The 11,399-nt window shown below is 40.2% G+C and overlaps 2 non-coding genes across 2 annotated transcripts; both read right to left on the bottom strand.

Annotated features, from left to right (window-relative positions):
- Window positions 1–620: 620 nt before the first annotated feature.
- trnak-uuu (transfer RNA lysine (anticodon UUU)) lies at window positions 621–693 on the bottom strand. The gene has a single exon. It is a non-coding gene; the product is annotated as a tRNA-Lys (tRNA).
- Window positions 694–2,025: 1,332 nt separating this feature from the next.
- On the bottom strand, window positions 2,026–2,097 carry trnaa-cgc (transfer RNA alanine (anticodon CGC)). The gene has a single exon. It is a non-coding gene; the product is annotated as a tRNA-Ala (tRNA).
- Between the last annotated feature and the right edge of the window lie 9,302 nt (window positions 2,098–11,399).

Raw genomic sequence — 11,399 nt, 5'->3', positions numbered from 1 at the left:
AGCGCTCAATAAAAATGATCAGAAACCGAAAGCGCTTCTTATACGGATCAGTATATTCCGATACCACTGGTTCTGCAGAAGAAATAAGAAAAGCCGAACTCAAAGCACTGTGTTGCCATTACGGCTACTCCATCTGCAGCTGCTTTAAGATTACTCACACTGTGTTGCCATTAAGGCTACCTAATTAAAAAAAAACTTATCGTCACCTTTTTGAACGTGATCGTTAGACACCCGTTAAATCTCAACCGAGGTTTCTTGAGAGATCGTTCAGCGAGCGAGTAATAAAAAACTACTTCGCTTCTAACCTCTGCTGTCGCTGTAAACTCGGACGTGATGTTCTGCAGATGTGCAGTGTGCCTTTCCTCTCGTCGTATTCAAGAGTACTCACTGTGTGAGCTCCTCACTGCGTGTTCTGTACTCTACTGTGATTTAATTTAGATGATTACGTGGAGTAGAGTGACAAGATCTATTGAACATTTTCGGTTTGTGAAATGAAACACTAAATACACTACAGTAAATACAAGTAATGGACATTTAAAATAACCACAGTACAGCTAGAAGAGTGAAAGATAAAAGACTATTTAGAATGAGATTCACATGAGACTTAAGAACGGCACAACCGCCCGAACAGGGACTTGAACCCTGGGCCCTCAGATTAAAAGTCGGATGCTCTACCGACTGAGCTATCCGGGCTCTGAACGAAAATCGACACTGTCGGGATCCTCGCAAGTCACGTGTCTCTTGTGCCGAAGAGCAGTCATACCTGACCCGTCTGGGATGACCACTGACAGACATTATCCAGAAGCGACGGCACCACTCCCAGTAGAATGAGTGAGAAATACAGCATGACATGGGTAGTTAAGGGGCTCCCACAATCCATCTTTCCTCACATTACTGTTTTTTTTTCAATAGCATTTTGACCTTTTTTCACATTCAGATTTTTTTCACATTTAATAAAATCTTTTAATCAACAACATTAAAAAGAAAACAAATGGAACATTTTTTGGAACAATAATTAAAAAAAAACTTTCAATGCCTTGGTTGTATATGTGTGCACACCCTTTATAAAGGGAGTTGCAACAGTGCTGAAATCTAAAGAGCATTTCTGTAGAGAAAACAGCATTTTTTCTGCCTTGATGTTAAGCTTAGAAATTCTAAAGTCTTTTAGAAATTGTATTTCTTAACACCTTGCACAGCCTCCCGACAGACTAACAAATATTTTTGGGAGAAATTGGCTCACACACCGGAAGACACTAACGTTTATCTACGTTAGAGTATGTGAATAACAGTTTAACCGAAAAAGTTTGCAATTGTGATTTTGTTAAAATTGAATAAATCGTCTATCAACAGTTAGAAATTATTAAGAAATTGTTTTATTTCATAAACTATAAGACAATTAAGAGAGTTTATAGGTCATATCCGTCGCTTATGTTCTTTTAACTCTAGCGTTCAGGATCCAAACCCAGGTGCGGACCGTTGTGTTTCTTGAATCTCTTGTAATCATCAAAAGTCGATGTGTAGTCCTTCAGTACTTTCTCGAGTTGTGCCATGGATATTTTATACAATCAATACTTGTCATGCTCTTTTGCATTTTGCTTAACAAACGGAAAAAGTTCAAAGCGTGTTTGTGGCTGTGCTTCACATCTACACGAGAGCACTTGTAACAGTACAGGACACGTAGTGAAAAGTTCGTGAAGCTTTCAGTTTAGTGAGGAGTTCAGAAGGAGGATTCGCTCGATGAATGATCTCTCAAGAAATCCCGGGTGAGATTCAACAGGTGTTTTCTGCAACAGCCACGACAAGTGTGAAGCAATCTCTGGATTTCCTGAATTTGAACTAAATTATTAGTTCAAATAATTTAGTATTTAACAGAACTAAATGAGGTACATTTAAAACAGCAGCGCAACTCTGCAGCACGTCGAGTGTGCCTGCATTTAATTGTGTAAACCTGGCTCTCTCTGAACACGAGCAAAGAGTTCTCACTCAACAGAAGATTGCGACGTGAGTACTGTAATATAAAGCACCTGGAGATGCCAGGGATTGAACCCGGGACCTCATACATGCGAAGCATGCGCTCTACCACTGAGCTACATCCCCGATGCGAAGGGAAATGGAAGAGACTTAGGCATGTGCAGATGCTCACTGATCACAATCCATCACTCACGAAGAATGCATGCAGTTTCCCACTTTCGCGTTTCCTCTACTACAGAGTAAATTCATGGGAATGAAGAAATAAGGAAGGAAAAATAATCACATTGAAGCTTCAAGAGACTGGGCACAAATTAATCTACTATTTTTGTATTCAGTCACACGTGCGACGGTGGTTAATTCCCAGACGGGGGAGTGCTTTTTTTCTACCAACTTACTCGACTGTCTTTTAATTCTGTTTTATTTGAAAGCTTTTTGCATCTTTTAAGTGCTCTTGATTAAACTATGCATAGAAAAACAGCACTACTGATGATTTTCATGGACCGATGCACACTTGTTCTGTACAACCCGAGTGATAAAGCCCTGTCTGCAAATATTGTAGAAGAACATAAAAGGGTGAAACAACGCCCCAACCACAGGAATGGTAACCGGAAGGATCGTGTTCTTATTTGATAAGTCCTTTTGAGATGTCTTGTCAATGCACAACGGCGTTAGAGCTGAATAATTTACTTTTAGTGGTGTTTTTAAACAAAGACGGAACATGTTATTTCTATACCAGGAAGAAAGGAGCTTTAACTTTAAGAGGCAAAAACGATACCTTATCAAAGCTAATATTAATTAAAATGACATCACAACAAAAGAGTGTAGCCTTGAGTGAATAAAATTAGTTTTCATTGGACGTCTGTGTCTCCATAACTTTGTAGGTGAGAGAGAGGATTGTGATAATTTGCAGGTGCTTCTCGGAAGTGCGTTGGTGGTACAGGCGCCTTCCAAATAATTGAGTCGGGTTTGAATCCCAGCCAGTACAAACCCAAATCTTTTCAAGATAATCTGTGGTCCGCTAACACATCTTTTGAAACACTACAACAGGTAACACCCCGTGTGAAACATCATGAGCATCTGTTAAACCTCTCTACCTGCCCGTTCCTCACAGAGACATGACGAGGGTCTAAAGGGACATTTTGAGCCGTAGAAACATTTTATCATTCCGTACTTTCCTGTGCAGTCAGGCCAGTTCCACTTCAACTGCGCCCGACAACGGAGGTCGTTTTGAAAACAATGAGAGTAAAGGGACACTGCACGTCTGCAGAACATCACGTCCGAGTTTAAGGACAGCAACATCAGAGATTGGAAGCTAGGGAGTTTCAGGTCTGTGGTTGTATTATAGGTTCTAGAAAGTCTGAATACCTTTGCAAGAAGTATTTCAGAATCCCACTAAAATCCAGTACGAATGCCGCATAGATCTGCATTGTACAGTTAGTATACTGTTTGTCCGTTGAATCAAACACGCCTTATAAAGCATTTCTAAAACAGGAGAGATCGTTAGGGAATGCGTCTTCCTGTAAAAATAAAATGACTTCAAGGGCACTATAAGCAGAGGTGTGAAAGCCTGCTCTACAGAAGAACTATAGCCAGAGATGCCAAAGAGGTCGAGATTTCACCACGTGAGAGAAAGCATCTCAGAAAATGAAGTTGCGGCCGTTTCCACGCGTTATAAAACCACTAGGTCAAACAACAAGAGCTGAAGAGCCGCTGTTGAGAGCAACGCGGCCAAGCGCTCTAAGGAGCTGACTTAAACCTCCAGTCTCTTCAGGAGCATCTGTTGGAGTGACACTGCTACAGCATATCTCCTTGTTAAGTATCCCTTTTATTGTTGTTGCTGCCTCCAGGCGATGTAAACCAGATTCAGAAAAAAATAACTTGAACAACATTATTCCCATGTTTGCTCGAAGGCGCGGTGGCCAAGTGGTAAGGCGTCGGTCTCGTAAATCAAAGATCTTGGGTTAAAACCCCACCTGTGCCTGTTTTATTTGTCTCGGCTTTCCTTTAGTTTCAAAGTCTTCAAAAAACTCGCAATGTAGGAGTCTCAATAGTAAGAGAACGTAACTGTCGCCAGTGATTAATATTCTTGCATATCCTGCCTTGTTTTTTAGTCGACAAAGCTTGTTTCTCTTCACACCCATCTCCCGAATGATCGCCTCAGCATTGGGAAGGAACGTGCGCTTGGTACAGCCCCGCACTCCATGGTCTGATCACAAACAGATCGGGTGAGCTGTCAGTCCAGGTTAGAAGTAACGTTCGAAAGCACTAAATGACTTAGGAACGAGAAGACCGTGTTTTTTTAAACGAGTAAACGATAAAATAATATACTGCCTGCAAGACTATGTCAAGTTCAAGTTTATTGTCATTATACTTATACACAGGTATATGGTATAACGAAATGCTATTTAGCTAGCTCTCGGACATAAGTAGTACAAAAAAAAAAACAACAACACAACAACAATACAATTGTAATACAAAAGAAAGACAGAGACAACAGCCGATGTGCAAAAAACAACAACAGGCAGTGTGCAAAACAACAAAAAGGTAACAGGTGATGTGCAAAAACATGCATCAAAAGAATGAAATAAAGGGATAGAAATTATGGGGAGTGAGCTTTTGACATATATGGTAGAGGTAGATTTTCAATGTGTGTTTGGGTTTTTGGTAAGAAAGAAGGCACTGTGAGGTTCAGATCATAGGTGAGAGTGAGAGAGGCTGGGAGTTTAATAGTTTGATAGTGCGGGGGTAAAAACTGTTTCTGAGTCTGGTAGTCCGGACCCGAATGCTCCAGTACCGTTTTCCATGTCATGCTAAACGCCACAAATTGTTTTCGTCCAGTTGTATCAATCGTCCTAAAGCTACGGAAAATCGGATGCAACTGGTACAATCAGCACCCATTTCTTCAGGATAGTCGAGCGGTTTAAAACAGCGAATTCACAACTTCGTGTCTTTTAAGCTTTGTGTTTCGCTGTCCAAATAGAGGCACGGGTTCAAATCCCACTCCCGACAGTCAGGCGTTTTACCCTGTCTTTTTTACCTGCCTTTACACTGTTTCAGTCTTGTTGTGCTCGCTGACAATCACAGTACGAGGAAAACGGAGAATCTACTTAGCAAAAACATAACGGACAGAAAAAAGCTTCGTAAACACGTGAATGTGATTAGCAGCAGTAAGGCAGTTAGGTGTCCATTCAAATGTTTAAGGCTGATTTATAAAAGCAGCAGAAGAAAGGTGCAGCCTTTGTGAGAATTCGCGGGTTTTTATGCTGCTTGGACTTCTTTCAAGCCTATGAAGTGACCCCCGTTTTATTTTCATTTTGAAACTTCAAACCGAATAACAAAAAGGTTTCATGTGTGTCAACATTCCGTTGCAAATACCGTTTCCACGATGTATTCAACGACGGGAATGAAATATTTTAGTGCTGGCTCAAATGCGAGGAATTTCCGAAAAGCCTGGAAAAGCAACGCTTGCAGTAAATGACAAATTTAAAGCGTATAGTCAGTATGAACAGAACAACGCAATGCTCTGTAAAAACGAATTGAAGCCGCAATTACTCTTTTATCTCGGGCAGTTCATTCCGATACGATGTTTCCGCAGAATAAATGAAATGCCGAACTCCAAACATGTTGTTGCCATTATTGTTACTCCTGCTGCTGTAGTTTTAAGCTTTAATCAGTGGGTATGTAATGTTGTAAAGGGGCTGGACTACTTTGTTCATTCCAAATTCCATTATGTGAATTTATGCTTTTTTAATATAAGCATTAACAATACAATGCGTGCTCAAAAACCATTACTTATTAGCTTAAGAAGCGGCAGTGTTTTGACAAAGTGTTGTATTCGAACAGTAAATGCTGAAGTGTTTAATACTTACTTGTGAGCAGATCTCCCTCGATTTAGACAAACTCTTGTTTGGCCGATGATTTCAGATGAAAATCTCAATCAAGTGGAAAGAAAGCTGAATTACGCAAAGGTCATAGAAGGCACTGGGTATCACTGTTACGCCATCAGGTCATGCTAGGAGGATTGGGGGGATCAAATTGACACAGAGGGACCCAATGTGGGGGCTGAACCCACAGTTCTGAGATTAAGAGATTCATGCTCTATTGACTGCGCCTATATAACTCTTGTGCTACAGCAGTAATGTTTCTTGGTGTGGATGGACATGACATAATAGGCTGACAGCAGGAACACGTGGCCCACAGGCAGTGACAGTATCGCTATCACATTTGGCTGCAGTATATTGTGTTGAGAGCAGCAATAACTTTCCTGCAGAGATGGGAGTGCCTTTAACACAGCTCTTTCAATCGGACAGAGTAACAGGAACGGACCAAAAGTTTCTGCTGTGGATCCATCTCCACGTGGGGGAAAGAGACAGTAAAATAGCGATGAAGAAACAGAAATAATTGTGCTCTCTGCAAAGTAGGAAAGAGGTGGTCAGACACATAAAACAGCTTGGTGATAATTTGCAGCGACAGTTTTATGTTATTTAGTACAAGGATTTCTCTTCATGTGACTTAAGATGTGTAATTTGTATGTTGGTTGTATGTGTCTTTAGCTACTGAAAGCAACTTTCGAGTTGAGATAATCTTAGGTATCTGATGGAGATAAATTAACATCAAACGAAGAAGTAAAGGTTTACTTCGAGTCATAATCAAATAAGGCTCCACAGCTAAAACATTGTGTTTCCTTCTCTTTTCAGCATGGAATAAACCTTGACTTTTTCCTTTGAAGCCCATGCATGCTGACGCAGCTCCCTACTTAAATTACCATCAGCTGTGTACCTCCAGCTGACCTGTACACAAATATGACGAGAGGAGCACTGAAGACTTGAAAAAGCTCTCGCATTAGACTCTTTTGTGTTTGTGCTTTTGTGTTTTTGTTGTTCCCCAGATTTGTTTTTAATGTTTTGTTTTCTTTTTCTTTTGAAGTTGTTGCATTTGTTTTTTTTTCATAGTTGTTAGACTACTACAGGGATTTACCTAGGTTCCTGGAAGACTTCACGTTTTGTGTTTGTTGTGTTTTCGGGTTACAACATTTTTTTTTTTCTATTGATAGGACCCCACGCATTACTGTGGGACTAGTTAACTTTAGTTCTTACATTGTACCTGAAATTACCACATAAACTACTACTCTGTTTCCCTTTTTTTAAAAGGCACAAGTGAAGTCTGTTTTTCCTTGCTGTTGATTGGTAGCTACAATGGGTCAATTGCAATAAACTCCGCTGAAATTTGTCAGCAGCTCTGTACTAAACCTGTTCTCAATTGCATCAAACCTAAAATAACAGCTGCTGCCCATTAGATGTTACTGCATTAGGAGTCTAGCTTAAACCACCTCTTCATAGGTTTTAAGCAACTCAGTAGCAGACTAAGCAGAACAATTGATCACATTAGAACTGTCTTGAATGTAATGGAAATAATGTACTCATTAAGTAACAAGCTTATGCACCACTTGCTTGAAAATTATTTTTATATTTAACTAAAATTGCTTTCCAGATACCACAAGTATTGACAATGAATGTTATCAATACTCATTTTTATTAATAAAAGTGTTATTTACTAATAATTAAGTTCCATGTATATCTTTATTAGTAGCTGTATTACAAGTAATGCATATATCGTCTTTATTATAGTTAGTTTTCAGTTATCCTGGGGAGGGAAGAGAATGGAAATTAAGGAAATACAAATTTAAAGGGCTTAAGTCTTCAATGTGTTCTGTAATAGCTGTGTGTTGTCATATCTGTCATATCTGGGTGTTAATTTAGTATATTTGATGTATTATTTATTGTGATTTGACACTACACTTGTATTTGACACTACACTACACTTTTCAGGAGAAAGCAGTACGATTTTTTTTTAACTTGAGGGTACAGAAATTGTATTGTACGGCCAAATGTAAGGTTACGTTAAGAAACCCTTATTGTTACCTTTTGCAATGTTATTTATTTAAGACAGTTCTTCAGAATAGTGTCCCTTATGTATCTGTGACTGTGGTCCAACAATAACGGTGGTAAAATAGCCGGAATGTGCGGGAAGAAGATGGAGATGGAACAGGAGGCTTATTCAGTCGATAGAAAGGTTGTGTAGGACTGAACACACTGTGGTTATGGTATTGGGTTTAAGAGCATTACGATCCTACAGTCTCCTGATCCGTAATCAGATGCATTATCCAATGCGTCACTGGAACCTTGTACCGCATTCCTCAAGTGCACCACTGTGAGCCTGCGCCGCTACAATAATACATCGCCCCAGTCCAAATTTTCTCAATTAGGTGCAGGTTTTCTATGTGTATTTAGTTAATAAGTCTTTCATTTTGTCTGTTTTAAAAATTGCATCTCTTTAAAACGCTGAAATTCACACATGAGGGAATTCAAATGAAAGAAATCACAGAAAAGATATCGCGCTTAAAAAGAAATCTAGAGTGGAGACGCTGGTGATAGAAAACAGAGCTTCATACGATGCATGAGATGCTTTACCTCTGAACTAAACTTGGCTCTTTAATCGTGTTAGGAAAAGTGAATAGTCAACAGTGTACATTTTAAAAATCAAAGCAAGACAATGAGACACGAAGAGAATTCGGAACAGGAGCCTCTCCTTCATTGTTTAACGAGCTTTTGATGAACGCCTAAGTGAAAGACAAATTCACTATTTTCACTTTGTGATTAAAAAACACTTTTATCACACATTAAGCACTCCTGATGGCGTCGAATAGTTCTCTTTTCTACCCTCATCATTTGAGGATCCCCAGCTAAAGTATCTTTTTAAACTACAACAAAATTGCAATATTTTGAATAATATTTAAGTTTACATAGTCACATTCCCGGTGATATTGACTTAGGCGCTCAATTAGTAACTTCTTGTAGTTTGACTTGTGCCAAAAGTTTGAAATCTGTGCAACTATCAGGATGCTTAAGGACATCCAAAGAAACCCCATCACATTTAGGGGAGACGGTGTTGAGGTCGGATTATTTTGAAATGCGTCTCTGGGGACTTTTGATTTACCAATGTTATGTTTAACTGAAGGATACGCTGACTGACTGTGCCATAGAAACTAACGCACGTCACCTTTTTTCTACATTCACAGGTTTTTGGCTAAAGACAAAAAAATCGTTTTCGTTTCCTTGCCAGCTGGCAGCAATTCCTCTGCACTGACAAAACAGATGAGTATTTTATCTTTCGCAATTTGTATGGATTTTTTTAAAAATAAGTTGTTCCAAAAATTAAATGAACACTTCCATTAAATTTAATGTAGAAGCATGTTGCTGTCCATAATGATAAAATGTGCGGCAAGACAGGAACCAGTGGGATTCAAACCCATGGTCTTCTGCTTACTAGGCAGGTGCTTTAACCAACTAAGCCACAGCATTCTCTTACCTTACTGTTAATCCCACATCAGCAGGGTCAGCTTGTCGGCACGCCTGTCTCCATTTGGTGGTTTGAGCTGACGCTGCCATGACGTTCCCATTAAATGCGACCGAGAATACTCCAACCGGCGCGCCGCTTCGCCTGCTGTCGGAGAACTAAGCCATGGCACTGGCATCAGATTTCCCTTTAACAGCCACTTGGACACATCTCAATTGCTCTGAGACACCTGCATTCAGTGTGCGCTGAGCCTGCTCGCTGAGCAAGTGACGAGAAATGGCTTATGTCCAAGGAGCTCAATTTGCTTTTTATGTCCACTACAGCCGGCACTGAAGCGCAGCACAGGCTCTGTGGTTTGACATCTCCCAAGGTAAATGTTGAAATTGTAGGTGGAAGAGGAAAATTACCCTTGAGTATTGGGAAAGAAGCCAACTCATGTCCGGAGGGGGGCAAAATGCGTACGGAGGTGGCCTAGTGGTTAAGGCAATAACCTCTTAATACATTATACTCTGCACAAAAAGGTTCGAACCCCACCCTCTTCAAGAAAGGGCTTTGACATATTTTGACCTTTTTAAACTTGGTGTGCTTTTGTTTCGTTTGTTCGCTCCTTTCTACAGCAGTAATATTTCTATAGGTGTATGATCATGGTAGGCTGACAGCAGGAACATGTGGCCCACAAGCAGTGACAATATCAGAGGTGTCTGCAGTGTGTTGCTTTGTGAGCATCGATAAAATAACTTGACATGGAAGCAGGTGTGCCTGCATTAATACAGCTCCATCGAGAGGAAAAAAGTAACACAAGAACCAACTTAAATTCAACAGCACGTTTCTGCAGCTGAAAACGGAACCTACTCCACGTGATGATTGAGCTCACAACCTTGGTATGACTCCACTACAAAAGCACCACAACCTGACCAATTGCGCTACTGGAGCAGCACAGCACAGTAGCACATTTTTCTCAGTGCACTCAAACAGTGCTTCTTCCCTAACCTACCAGCTTCAAGACTTTTTTAAATTGATCAAAGATTCATTGGAAAAGGTTTGTCGATGGGTCAGGTGGGAATCACACCCGTATTCACTGCTTGCAAGGCAGCTATGTTCATCATTATACCCAGGACTGGCGCCAGGGGAATGATCTGTAGGGGGGGTCTGAAATCCTGAGGGGGGCAGTGATATTTCGGTTTAAACGGAGCCGTTGCAACCATCCAAGTGAATTCCTGCAAGCATGCCACTGATTAGTATTTCATGTTAGAAGATAACGACAAGCAATCTGGTATTTAGTGATGAAGAACAGTTCCACGTTCATCAGAACTCAAGTGATTATTTTTGCCTGGAGCATCAACCATATGTGTTCATTTTTGCAACAAGATCAACGGTAACGAGGATCTGAATCATTAAGAAATCATTGTAAAACCAACAGAAAGTACAAACTTCTATAACTACAGTCCTAGTTATATAACGATTGTAAGTATAAGGATAAACTACTGCAAGCCATTGGTCCACCTGAGCAAATAAGGTCATAATAATGTTGACACCCCAAAACATAGACACTATGTAACGTGCTGTTCCTGGATGGATAGCCCTCCTGCACATCAAACAGTCTGATGTAGTAACTGTGAATTCGGGGTTAGTATAGTTATCTGACTATTGACAAAGTACAACTATTTTTTTATGGCACAAGTTAAGTAAGTGAAAGTGTTCAAAAACTTTTTGTCCAAACCTTTTATCCAAAACTGAGGGGGGTGGGACTGTTCAGTTGAGGGGGCGATTTTGGCATGCCAGTAATATTTTCACAAAACGTCCAAGAGTTACGAAAACACTTACTTTGTGTATAAAGTACATTGTGTACACACTGTAAGTTCACAACGCGAGAAATACTGCTCAATATGGGATCCTGTCCAGGAATATCAGGGCTGTAAGGGGGTCAGATCTATAAATGTAGTAAACACATTAGTGGAGACAGTGTGTCTGCTCTCTGTATGAGAGCTGGACAGGAAGAATAATCTGTGGTCTGGGAAGAAGAGACCCTCGTTGGAAGAGCGGCGCTTCTCACAGGAGAGAATGAAAAAAAA

This window comes from Atractosteus spatula, unplaced genomic scaffold, assembly GCF_055471065.1.
Source record: "Atractosteus spatula isolate fAtrSpa1 unplaced genomic scaffold, fAtrSpa1.hap1 Scaffold_57, whole genome shotgun sequence".
Lineage (NCBI taxonomy): Eukaryota > Metazoa > Chordata > Actinopteri > Semionotiformes > Lepisosteidae > Atractosteus > Atractosteus spatula.
This window is presented reverse-complemented; position numbering and strand designations above follow the sequence as displayed.